The sequence below is a fragment of the Artemia franciscana genome, chromosome 16, assembly GCF_032884065.1.
Source record: "Artemia franciscana chromosome 16, ASM3288406v1, whole genome shotgun sequence".
NCBI lineage: Eukaryota > Metazoa > Arthropoda > Branchiopoda > Anostraca > Artemiidae > Artemia > Artemia franciscana.
Window position 1 is genome coordinate 26,587,650 of NC_088878.1, and position 13,225 is coordinate 26,600,874.

The following is a 13,225-nucleotide window of genomic DNA, read 5'->3' on the forward strand; positions in this document are numbered from 1 at the left end:
AGAACGGAGAATGAAGGTCCCAGGTTCAAATCCTGGTTAGGCTAAAAAAGGTAAAAAACTAAAAACTAAAAAAAAACTGAAAAAACTAAAAAAAGGCAAAAACTACAAAAAAAAAATAAAAACTAATAAAAAAATAAAACAGCCGAAAAACTAAAAAAACTAAAGAAACTAAAAAAAGGAAAAAACTTAAAAAACTAAAAACTAAAAAAAAACTAAAAAAAAGGAAAAAACTGAAAAATAGAAGAGAAAAAGAAAACTAATAAAATTAAAAATAAACATAAAAAAAATAAAAAAGATAAAAACTAAAAATAAAGTAAAAAGAAAAAACGAAAAAAAAATAAAAAAGCTAAAAAAAGGTAAAAACCAATAAAAAACTAAAAAGAAAAAAGGTGAAAAACTAAAAAAAAATTTAATCTAAAAAACTAAAAAAAACTAAAAAGGTAAAAACTAAAAGAACTAAAAAAGAAAAAAAACTAAAAAAAGGAAAAAAACTGAAAAATAAAGGAGAAAAAGAAAACTAAAAAAATATAAATAAAAGTAAAAAAACTAAAAAGATAAAAACTTCAAAAAAAAAAAAAAAAAAAGAAAGAAACTAAAAAACCTAAAAAAAGGTCAAAACCAATAAAAAAAAACTAAAAGGAAAAAAAGGGAAAAAATTAAAAATTTATTTCATCATATACCAATTCAAAAACGAATGTATACCGGGATGACGACCGGGACACAGGGAATATAAATGACACAACTACAACGGGGACGCCGGGGGCACAGGGGGATATAAATGACGACCGGGACACAAGGAACATAAATGACGCCCGGGACGCTCAAAGAGAAATCACAGACTGGGACACCGGGACACAAATGACGACCGGGACACAGGGAATATAAATGACGACCGGGACACAGGGACATAACTACAAAGGGGACGCCGGGGTGCACAGGGGGATATATAAATGACGATGGCGACTCAGGGAATGGTCGATTAGCAATCACCATCAACAAAGCTCAAGGGCAATCATTAGAATCATGAGGTATAGATCTGAATAAGGATTGTTTTCCCATGGACCATTATATGTTGCATGTTCAAGAGTCGGTAAACCTGACAATCTATTTATATGCACAGACAATAGGACAGCAAAGAATGTTGTATATTCGCAAGTTTTACGTAGTTAAAAACATATATATATATATATATATATATATATATATATATATCTATACTAGCTGTTGGGGTGGCGCTTCGCGCCACCCCAACACCTAGTTGGTGGGGGCGCTTCGCGCCCCCCCCAAGCCCCCCCGCGCGCGTAAGTCGTTACGCGCCATATTAGTTACGCGCCATTGTAGTTGTGTCCCTGTGTCCCACCTGTGAATATAGATAGATTTATATATGTGTTTCAAACTACGTAAAAATTGCGAATATACAACATTCTTGGCTTTCCCATTGTCTGTCCATATACAAAGCCGTATGTACTAATAATGACGTCATATGCAAACGTTCTTTTTACAAACAAACAAACATGCATACACACAACTCGTTTTTATATAGATAGATAGATAGATAGATACAATACAAATTAACTACGTAAAACTTGTGAATATACAACAGTCTGTTCCGAAATACAACTAACTTCGTAAAACTTGAGAATATACAACATTCTTCGCTGTCCAATTCTCGCTGCATATAAATAGATTGTCAGGTTTACCGACCCTCGAACATGCAACGTACAATTGTCCATGGGAAAAACAATCAGTATTAAGATCAATACCACATTTTTCTAATGATTGACCTTGAGCTTTGTTAATGGTGATTGCAAATGCTAATCGAATTGGGAATTGCAATCTTTTAAATTGAAAAGGCAGATCTGTTGGAATCATGGGAATGCGAGGAATAAGAACAGCCTCACCCTCAAAAGGCCCTGTCAGGATTGTGGCCTCTATTAGGTTTTCCATTGTTTTTTTTACGGCAAGTCGAGTGCCATTGCAAAGCTTTGGTGGGTTTATGTTACGTAACAATATTATTGGTACGCCTATTTTTAGTTGTAGCACGTGTGGTGGAAACCCTGAAAGATCTATGGAATTTAAAAATTCAGATGGATAATTAACCGCTTCATTTGGTTCCAAAACTGTGTCGACTGACTTGTAAAGGACTGCCTGGTCTTGAATCTTGGTCAAAACAATATTGTTGATTTCGTGGACGTCTATATTCTTGGGTGCGAGAATCGCTCTTTCACTTAGCCATTTATTATTTTTATAATTTTTTAGAATATTCGGAAATATATTTTCAATCAATTCATTTTTGGACGTCACTAAATTACAGAAATCAGCAGGTAGTTGTATACGTCCTGAAATTGAGTCTACTGGGAGCTTTCCGTTTCCCATTGCTAGCAATTGATCTGAAAATGTTTGACCAGAGTCATCGTTTTGCAATCGGACACGCATATTTGTAGTTAATTTTAATGTTTTTACGTGTGCCCATAAATTAGAATTTTTCAGGCAAGCATTCATTTCGTCTGCAGGAGTTGATCTAGGTATTATAGGTAATGTTTGCCTGAAATCTCCTGCAAGCAATATTAATGTGCTGCCAAAGGGTTTCGAATTCCCTCTTAAATCTTTCAAGCATTGATCCAGAGCCTCGAGCGATTTTTTGTGTGCCATTGTGCACTCATCCCAAATAATAAGTTTGCATTGCTGCAATACTTTACCCATCCCAGATGATTTGGAAATATTGCACGTGGGAGTTTCTAGATAGATAGATAGATAATTTTATTCACCCACTCGATACAAAACCACAAATGGCACGAATGGAGTACAAAGAAGAAAAGAAAAAAAAAACAAAAAAAAAACAAACACTTAACTGCACAAACAAAAACAAACGTTACGATACACCGCCAATAAATAAAAACATTATTACAAAAACTCACTAAGGACGAATTGCAATTGCCAGACTACTAGGCCCAAGCGACCCCAAAAATTCAGAACGACGTTTCGTCACAGCAGCAATCGGATCTGTGATACCGAACCTTGCAGACATCTTGGAATTTTTAACCCACGGTGGGGTATTTAAAAGAAACTTTGCATATTTGTAAAAAAGTGATCGAAGGTTTCTTTTATCACTAACACTAAATATATGCCAAAACGGTGATAAAGCCAGAAAGTGTGGGATCACCAGTGCATTATATAGCCTAGCTCGAATTTGTCGATTATATTTCGCTTTAGTTGAAGATAGTTTCTGTAGAATGCAAGTTCAGAGGCAATTTCAAAGCGGAATGAGCAGTTCTTCCACCAGGCAGCAATGTTGCGGCTATTCCGGACGACGCAATTGCCAACGCTATATCATTTTTAGATCGAATTGATGCCAGAATCAGTTTTATCACAAACGTTTTACCAGTACCTCCTGGCGCATCCAAAAAGAAAATTTCTCCAACGTTGTTATCGACACAATGCATTATCGTATCATAAATGTCTTTTTGTTCCGACGTTAACTTGGAAATGTTATTTTGTACATACGACAATAGATCACTCGTACTGTAACTTTGTTCACGATCCAATTCTACACATGTCGAAACAGCAGCGATACGGTTAGGTGAAGGCATTCCCAAACCCTGAAGAGGTTTGTTTGCCATACTTATGCAAATATCTTCTATAACAACTAAAGTGTAGTTATAAATTTCTGGTGTAAAATCAAAAGTCATGTCTGACGTCTCTAACTGTTTTCGATGAAGTATATCTTCGGACATTTTTGACTTATATTTTTCCCATAACTCTGTAGGAGCTGATGGAGAGCAAGTTGTTAAAATGATGCCAAACAATGCACGAATTTGACTTGGGGTTGACGTTTCGCACGCGTCATTGATGCAGTTATCCCAGTGTTGGTCATTCTCCAATAAATTCAGAGCTTGGCATGCACTACGGTAAGTGTCATGTATAGTACCATTTACAGTCCTCAAATACTCAAAGGATGTCGGACCGGGTACATTCACCAAAAGCAGGCGTAGAAAGAAGCATTCATGTTGATTGGGGTGAACGGTGTAGAGTCTTCCTATCGTGGTATCTTTGAAGATGGTAGGTTGGCCGTCGACTGACTTACCCTGTTTTCGACGTTCAAATACTTTATTTTTAGTATTCCACGTGTAATACGAAGGCACTTCAGTATACAGCAGTTTTTTCGCAAAAGAATCATTTTTGCAAAGCGAAAAAAAAGCTGTTAATGTTGTATCCGGTGGATTCAGGACTCTTTGTTGCACGTTGGTTTCCGTGAAATAAACACGTTGACCATTCTGTAAATGTACCGCTAAGTGAACAACAGCTGGACTACGTTCATGTATCGGAAATGAAAGAATTCGCCAAACAGCTTCATTACTGCTTATGTATCTTCCAGCCTGATATTCTACGATTTCATCGAAATCTTTGATTTCGGACTGCAAGCCAAAAACTGCCATGTCACTGCCTTTGTTGACGTATTTACATATATATTTTATTGCCTTTACGGAGTTACAGTATTCAACGTTTATATGTGCATTAAATGTTTTGGATAATAAAGGGGAATATGGAACAACCCACTGGTTATCTACTTCGATGGTGGTACCGTTACGCTTCTTTATTATTGCTGTTTTACCGCCATCTTCAGTAGATCTTCTTCTATATTGTGGGTAACCATCATTGCCAGTAATTGTTGTGGGTACTAAAAGTCGAGGATATTGCTTTGTGCACCTTCCTTTGGCCATGCATGGTGAATTTTCGTTCAGTGCACCGCAAGGTCCATGTATCATATTTTTTACAATAATATCATGTAACCCCTTATCGACATTTTTATCAGGTATTTCAGCGGAAATCACATCATCAATTTCGTTTGAAGTAATTTTTTTATGTAGCCAGATTAGTATATGTGCGTGTGGCAAACCTCGTTTTTGCCATTCCACTGAGTACATCCAGCATCGCACTGACCCAAACACTTCATGTTTTACAAGGTAGTTTATCAGTGATTTCAACTTTTGCCGGAAGACACGTGCCGTAATGTCATGCCTATGAACCGCCGATTGTCCTTGAAGTAAAAGCTGCAGTATCTCGTCCCAAGATTGATTACATGTAAATGTAATAAATAAATCTGGACGACCATAGAGACGAACATACGCAATAGCATCTTGAGCATATTCATGCATATGACGTGGACTGCCAGCATATGACGAAGGTAAAATTGTTAATCTTCCAACGTTTGTGGTATTACCGTCATTTATAACTGCATCTCGCAAATGAATGTATTGTTCAGAGCGGAGCTTGGTCTGATTCAGGCGGATATATAGCAAACGTTCTGATTCAATTTTTGCATACATATCCACGACAAATTGGTGAAACAATTCACGGCATTTTAAAATATAATTTTCTTCATCCTGCCGAATCATTAGTCTATAGGAATAATAATGCATTGCACTGCATTTCTTATTCATTTCTTTGTTAGTGGCTGGATTCATCAATTTAATATTAAAGTGATAGCCGTCGGCTCCATCCCAAAAAATGATAGGATATTGTAGGGCATCGTAGCATCGATGAGTTTCAGCAATTCTTAACAACTGGGCGTTTCGCTTATGTAGAATAATATCTCGAGGTAAAAACTGATCACCGACCATAACGATTGCCACTTCGTCGATAGTCGGAGCATTGTATCTACGCACATGTTGGCCAGGAGGCGTTTTGTCAGCGGAAATAACAATTTTATGAGTATCAGTAGGCATCAAATCGATGGCTGTTTTGAACAGACGCACTAAATTATTATTTTCGTGGAAAAGATGTTGCAATTGGGAAACGATTGTCCTTTCAACGTTGGGAGAAATTTCGCAACGTGCATTCAATTCAGAATTTCTATCACTGATGAAGTACAATTGTAAAAATTTATGATTCTCGCCTAATAATGGTAGAAGGGACCCTGCTTTATGATAAATTTGCCCTTTTACTTTAAAAGTAGACATAAATTGATCTGGATTTTCGATTTGGGCTCCAAACGACGTCATTTGGAAACATGAGTTGTATTGTCTGATTTTTGACAAAAAACGCTTAGATTCTGACGTAGTTCCAGTAAGGAAAGTCTTCAATGGCTCTGGTGGTGCAGCCAATAGAGGAAGTTTAACTTTTCCTGAGGCGCAACACATTCCCATTGTTTCACCATTGAATTTCAAGGCCTTGCAATAGGGACAAATTTTGGACATTGTCCCGATTTGAACACAGCTACTCAAGCTATAATCATCGACTGGGTTGTACCTGAATGCCAGGCGATAACTTTCAGATTGCTCTGATTCCTCGGCACGCTTTCTTTTCTTACTTTCTCTATCAGCAGCAAGCCTGATTTCCTGCTGGTCTTTTGATTCCTCGGCACGCTTTCTTTTCTTACTTTCTCTATCAGCAGCAAGCCTGATTTCTTGCTGTTCTTGTAATTCCTCGGCCCGCCTTCTTTTTTCACATTCTGTTTTAGCAGCAAGTCTGCTTCTGCGTTGCTCTGGTAGTTCCTCGGCATGCTTTCTTTTTTCACTTTCTCTTTTAGCAGCAAGTCTGCTTTCGCGTTGCTCTGGTAGTTCCTCGGCATGCTTTCTTTTTTCACATTCTCTTTTAGCAGCAAGTCTGCTTCTGCGTTGCTCTGGTAGTTCCTCGGCATGCTTTCTTTTTTCACATTCTCTTTTAGCAGCAAGTCTGCTTCTGCGTTGCTCTGGTAGTTCCTCGGCATGCTTTCTTTTTTCACTTTCTCTTTTAGCAGCAAGTCTGCTTTCGCGTTGCTCTGGTAGTTCCTCGGCATGCTTTCTTTTTTCACATTCTCTTTTAGCAGCAAGTCTGCTTCTGCGTTGCTCTGGTAGTTCCTCGGCATGCTTTCTTTTTTCACATTCTCTTTTAGCAGCAAGTCTGCTTCTGCGTTGCTCTGGTAGTTCCTCGGCATGCTTTCTTTTTTCACTTTCTCTTTTAGCAGCAAGTCTGCTTTCGCGTTGCTCTGGTAGTTCCTCGGCACGCTTTCTTTTCTGACTTTCTCTATCACCAGCAAGTTTTCTGGCATAGACTCTTTGAGCATCTTCATCAGTCATTATAAACTTAAGCATTAATAGAATTCTACACGAACATCCGTCTTATATAACTTGAATGACGTCACGCCTTCAAAGCAAAAATGATGCCTTCAAAGCAAAAATGATGGCAGCTAATTTCATGACGTCAGCCGAAACATGACGGCGAACATATGTCTTATATAACTTGAATGACGTCACCTTCAAAGCAAAAATGACGGCAACTAATTTCATGACGTCAGCCGAAACATGACGTCACCTGACACATCCATCCACACATCCATCCACACATCCACAGACAGACAACTTATTTTTATATATATAGATAGATGGTGGGGGCGCTTCGCGCCCCCCCCAAGCCCCCCCGCGCGCGTAAGTCGTTACGCGCCATAATAGTTACGCGCCATTGTAGTTGTGTCCCTATGTCCCACCTGTGAATATAGATATATATATATATATATGGTTTTAACTACGTAAAACTTGCGAATATACAACATTCTTTGCTGTCCCATTGTCTTTGCATATAAATAGATTGTCAGGTTATCCCCCTGTTTCCCCCGGTGTCCCCGTTGTAGTTGTGTCCCTGTGTCCCGGTCGTCATTTATATTCCCTGTGTCCCGGGTCCCGGTCATCATTTGTATCCCGGTGTCCCGGTCTGTATATACATTCGTTTTTTAGTTTTGTTTTTCTCCTTTATTTTTTTCCTTTTTTTTTCTTTTTTAGCTTATTTAGATTTTTAGATTTTTTAGTTTTTTTTATTAGTTTTTAGTTTTTATTTCTTTTTAGTTTTTTTGTCCCGGTCGTCATTTATATCCCCCTGTTTCCCCCGGTGTCCCCGTTGTAGTTGTGTCCCTGTGTCCCGGTCGTTATTTATATTCCCTGTGTCCCGGTCGTCATTTGTATCCCGGTGTACCGGTCTGTATATACATTCGTTTTTTAGTTTTGTTTTTCTCCTTTATTTTTTTCCTTTTTTTTTCTTTTTTAGTTTATTTAAATTTTTAGATTTTTTAGTTTTTTTATTAGTTTTTAGTTTTTTTTTCTTTTTAGTTTTTTTGTAGTTTTTACCTTCTTTTTAGTTTTGTTAATTTTTTTTTTTACTTGTGTCCTGGTCGTCATTTATACTCCCTGTGTCCCGGTGCTTTGTTGATTGCTAATCGAACATTCCTTTTGTCCTGGTCGCTTTCTCTTTGAGTGTCGTCATTTATTTTTTTCTTTTTTAGTTCTTTTAGTTTTTACCTTTTTTAGTTTTTTTTTAGTTTTTAGTTTTTTTAGTTTTTTACCTTTTTTTAGTTTTTTTAGTTTTTTAGCTTTTTTATTTTTTTTATTAGTTTTTAGTTTTTTCGTAGTTTTTGCCTTTTTTTTTAGTTTTTTGTCCTGGTCGCTTTCTCTTTGAGTGTCGTCATTTATTAGTTTTTTCCTTTTTTTTTTTAGTTTTTTATTGGTTTTTACCTTTATTTTAGCTTATTTTTCAGTTTTTTCCTTTTTTTTAGTTTTTTTTTATTTTTTATTTTTTTTAGTTTTTTACCTTTTTTTAGTTTTTTTAGTTTTTTTAGTTTTTTAGCTTTTTTACTTTTTTTATTAGTTTTTAGTTTTTTTTTGTAGTTTTTGCCTTTTTTTAGTTTTTTCAGTTTTTTTTTTAGTTTTTTATTGGTTTTTACCTTTATAGTTTTTTTAGTTTTTTAGCTTTTTTTTTTTTTTTATTAGTTTTTAGTTTTTTTTGTAGTTTTTGCCTTTTTTTAGTTTTTTCAGTTTTGACGTCACCTAATCCAGTTTTTTCAGGTGACGTCACCTGACACATCCATCCACACATCCATCCACACATCCACACACAGACAACTTATTTTTATATATATAGATATATAAAAATAAGTTGTCTGTCTGTGGATGTGTGGATGGGTCAGGTGACGTCACCTGAAAAAACTGGATCAGGTGACGTCAAAACTGAAAAAACTAAAAAAAGGCAAAAACTACAAAAAAAACTAAAAACTAATAAAAAAAATAAAAAAGCTAAAAAACTAAAAAAACTATAAAGGTAAAAACCAATAAAAAACTAAAAAAAAACTGAAAAAACTAAAAAAAGGCAAAAACTACAAAAAAAAAACTAAAAACTAATAAAAAAAGTAAAAAAGCTAAAAAACTAAAAAAACTAAAAAAACTAAAAAAAGGTAAAAAAATAAAAAAAATAAAAAATAAAAAAAAACTAAAAAAAAGGAAAAAACTGAAAAATAAGCTAAAATAAAGGTAAAAACCAATAAAAAACTAAAAAGAAAAAAAGGAAAAAACTAATAAATGACGACACTCAAAGAGAAAGCGACCAGGACAAAAGGAATGTTCGATTAGCAATCAACAAAGCACCGGGACACAGGGAGTATAAATGACGACCAGGACATAAGTAAAAAAAAAAACTATCTATATATATAAAAATAAGTTGTCAAACTAAAAAAAGGCAAAAACTACAAAAAAAACTAAAAACTAATAAAAAAGCTAAAAAACTAAAAAAACTAAAAAAAAGGCAAAAACTACAAAAAAAACTAAAAACTAATAAAAAAATAAAAAAGCTAAAAAACTAAAAAAACTAAAAAAACTAAAAAAAGGTAAAAAACTAAAAAAACTAAAAACTAAAAAAAAACTAAAAAAAAGGAAAAAACTGAAAAATAAGCTAAAATAAAGGTAAAAACCAATAAAAAACTAAAAAAAAAACTGAAAAAACTAAAAAAAGGCAAAAACTACAAAAAAACTAAAAACTAATAAAAAAAGTAAAAAAGCTAAAAAACTAAAAAAACTAAAAAAACTAAAAAAACTAAAAATAGGTAAAAAACTAAAAAAAATAAAAAATAAAAAAAAACTAAAAAAAAAGGAAAAAACTGAAAAATAAGCTAACATAAAGGTAAAAACCAATAAAAACTAAAAAGAAAAAAAGGAAAAAACTAAAAAAAATTTTCATCTAAAAAACTAAAAAAAACTAAAAAAGGTAAAAACTAAAAGAACTAAAAAAGAAAAAAATAAATGACGACACTCAAAGAGAAAGCGACCAGGACAAAAAGAATGTTCGATTAGCAATCAACAAAGCACCGGGACATAGGGAGTATAAATGACGACCAGGACATAAGTAAAAAAAAAATTAACAAAACTAAAAAGAAGGTAAAAACTACAAAAAAACTAAAAAGAAAAAAAACTAAAACTAATAAAAAAACTAAAAAATCTAAAAATCTAAATAAACTAAAAAAGAAAAAAAAAGGAAAAAAATAAAGGAGAAAAACAAAACTAAAAAACGAATGTATATACAGACCGGTACACCGGGATACAAATGACGACCGGGACACAGGGAATATAAATGACGACCGGGACACAGGGACACAACTACAACGGGGACACCGGGGGAAACAGGGGGATATAAATAACGACCGGGACAAAAAAACTAAAAAGAAAAAAAAACTAAAAACTAATAAAAAAACTAAAAAATCTAAAAATCTAAATAAGCTAAAAAAGAAAAAAAAAGGAAAAAAATAAAGGAGAAAAACAAAACTAAAAAACGAATGTATATACAGACCGGGACACCGGGATACAAATGACGACCGGGACACAGGGAATATAAATGACGACCGGGACACAGGGACACAACTACAACGGGGACACCGGAGGAAACAGGGGGATGTAAATGACGACCGGGACACCGGGACAGGGAATGGTCGATTAGCAATCACCATCAACAAAGCTCAAGGGCAATCATTAGAATCATGAGGTATAGATCTGAATACAGATTGTTTTCCCATGGACCATTATATGTTGCATGTTCAAGAGTCGGTAAACCTGACAATCTATTTATATGCAAAGACAATGGGACAGCAAAGAATGTTGTATATTCGCAAGTTTTACGTAGTTAAAACCATATATATATATATATCTATCTATATTCACAGGTGGGACATAGGGACACAACTACAATGGCGCGTAACTATTATGGCGCGTAACGACTTACGCGCGCGGGGGGGCTTGGGGGGGGCGCGAAGCGCCCCCACCAACTAGGTGTTGGGGTGGCGCGAAGCGCCACCCCTACAGCTAGTATATATATATATATATCTATATTCACAGGTGGGACATAGGGACACAACTACAATGGCGCGTAACTAATATGGCGCGTAACGACTTACGCGACCGGGGGGGCTTGGGGGGGGCGCGAGGCGCCCCCAACAACTAGGTACGCGCCACCCCAACAGCTAGTATATATATATATATATATATATATATATATATATATTTATATATATATATTTATATATATATATATATATATATATATATATATATATATATATATATATATATATATATATATATATATATATATATATATATATATATATATTAAAAGGCATCGTGTTGGTACTCAATTGTAATACAAGAGCTCGATATTGGTATTAAAATACAATTTTTAAAGTAGGCGGAGCCTGGATCCATAAATCGACAAGAAAAAATGACGTCATGTTTCAACGACAAACAAGTGAGAAGATGACGTCAGATAAAGCATAAAGAAGATCTCAACGAGAAGATGACGTCATTGAAAGCATAAAAAGAGTGGGACGCTTCGATTTATCATATACATACATTTCAGAGTTGGACTGAAAAATATCAATCGTAATTTTTATGCTACGTAATTATGAAAACTGAAGGATCAAATTCTGAAAAGCACTTTAAGTTAGCTGCAGAAGAGCTAAAAGGAGTTGGCAAGGGAGACATGAAAGGTTTCCAGCCTGTGTGGAGAAAAAAGAGTTTATTTTCCGAGTTGGATTAAGAGGCTATTCAAAAATGAGCCAAAGAAGTATATATACTGAAAAGAATAAAGTGGCTGATGAGCGTAAAAAAGGGGAATACCTGCAAATATTTGAAAGGGAAGAATATATGTCCCAAGGAAGAAAAACCATACATCAAAGGCAAAGATATGAAGAAAAAATTTCAATTCATCCCCGAGACAATGTATACAAGGTAGACAGAAACAAAAATGAAGTTTATTGGCAAAAAGAGAAGAGGTACAACCCTTGCAGTGGCGATAAGGTTGTTACATCTAAAAGGGCTCAACAGCGAAATTCGGCAGCTCTCGAAAGAAAAAGAAGGGTAGCCAAGCCAAAAGAAATTGTACCTGTCTTTCCAGAATATTTTCAATTTGCAGTCAATTTTCCTTTTGGCCCTGTTGATATTTACGAAATGTTGAAGGCGAAGGTACAACCTTGGAGGGAACAAGAATTTGGTGGCTGGCATTTGCGCGTAAATCGAGAAATACCAGATTGGGTCTGGTATACCTATCTCTATTATAAGTAATATACGCTTCTATCAATTTTTTCTAGTAATTTCCTCTTCCAGGATTTTGACAAAGGGGTCTTGTAGCCCTGCCTCTTTATTTATTGTTTATACTTACGGGCTTAATCATATATTTACGCCGTGTTTTACAAGCCTATTTAATTTATCTTAGACTTTCGCACCTCTCTGGGGTTAACTTTTTTTTTTTTTTTTTTTTTTTTTTTTTTTTTTTTTTTTTTTTTTTTTTTTACCTTTATTGTTTCAGTGGAAAAGAGTGAAAAATTGTTGTTCATTTTAGGGTTTAACGTTTAAATCAAGGCTAAGGTTATGAATTTGAAGTTAGTACTGTTTATACTATATAAGTTCCGGTATTAGTTATTACGCAATAAGTTGTATGTAACAATTTAATTAGTTTAAATTTAAAAATTTCTCATCAGTTTTAACGTGACTCTTTAAAGGCATCACAAAACTTTAACCAGAAGAATAAGAAGAAGATGAAATATTTTGAAAATATAGAAGCAGTATTCTCAAAATACTCTAATACCCGATATTTGATTAATATACAAAAATAAAAATCCACAAGAAGGCTATTGAAATACTTAGAGGCTTTGCTTTTTTTTCAATCAATTTACAAAAAGAAAAAAATTGCTTTTGAGTTATAGTAATATGTATTATTGCTGCGCAGTCTACAAAATTATGATTCAAAAATTATTGCTGTGCAGTTTAGGCAAAACATCTGCAAAAACGAGCACTTTTCTGATAACTAACTTTACGAAAAAGTACCCCAGTTGGACCTGAATAGCTTACCAATGTCTTCATTGAATATCTATGTGGATTTGTTTTTCTTTTCTTTGTCTGTTTTTTTAGCTACTCTGCTATTTATACATATTTTACAG

General features: G+C 34.4%; 1 long non-coding RNA gene across 1 annotated transcript; it reads right to left on the reverse strand.

Moving 5' to 3' along the window:
* Positions 1-7,542: 7,542 nt before the first annotated feature.
* On the reverse strand, positions 7,543-8,996 carry LOC136037287 (uncharacterized). The gene is made up of 2 exons (XR_010619909.1): positions 8,946-8,996; positions 7,543-8,795 (listed from the first exon to the last, which is right to left on the reverse strand). It is a non-coding gene; the product is annotated as an uncharacterized LOC136037287 (long non-coding RNA).
* Positions 8,997-13,225: the final 4,229 nt, after the last annotated feature.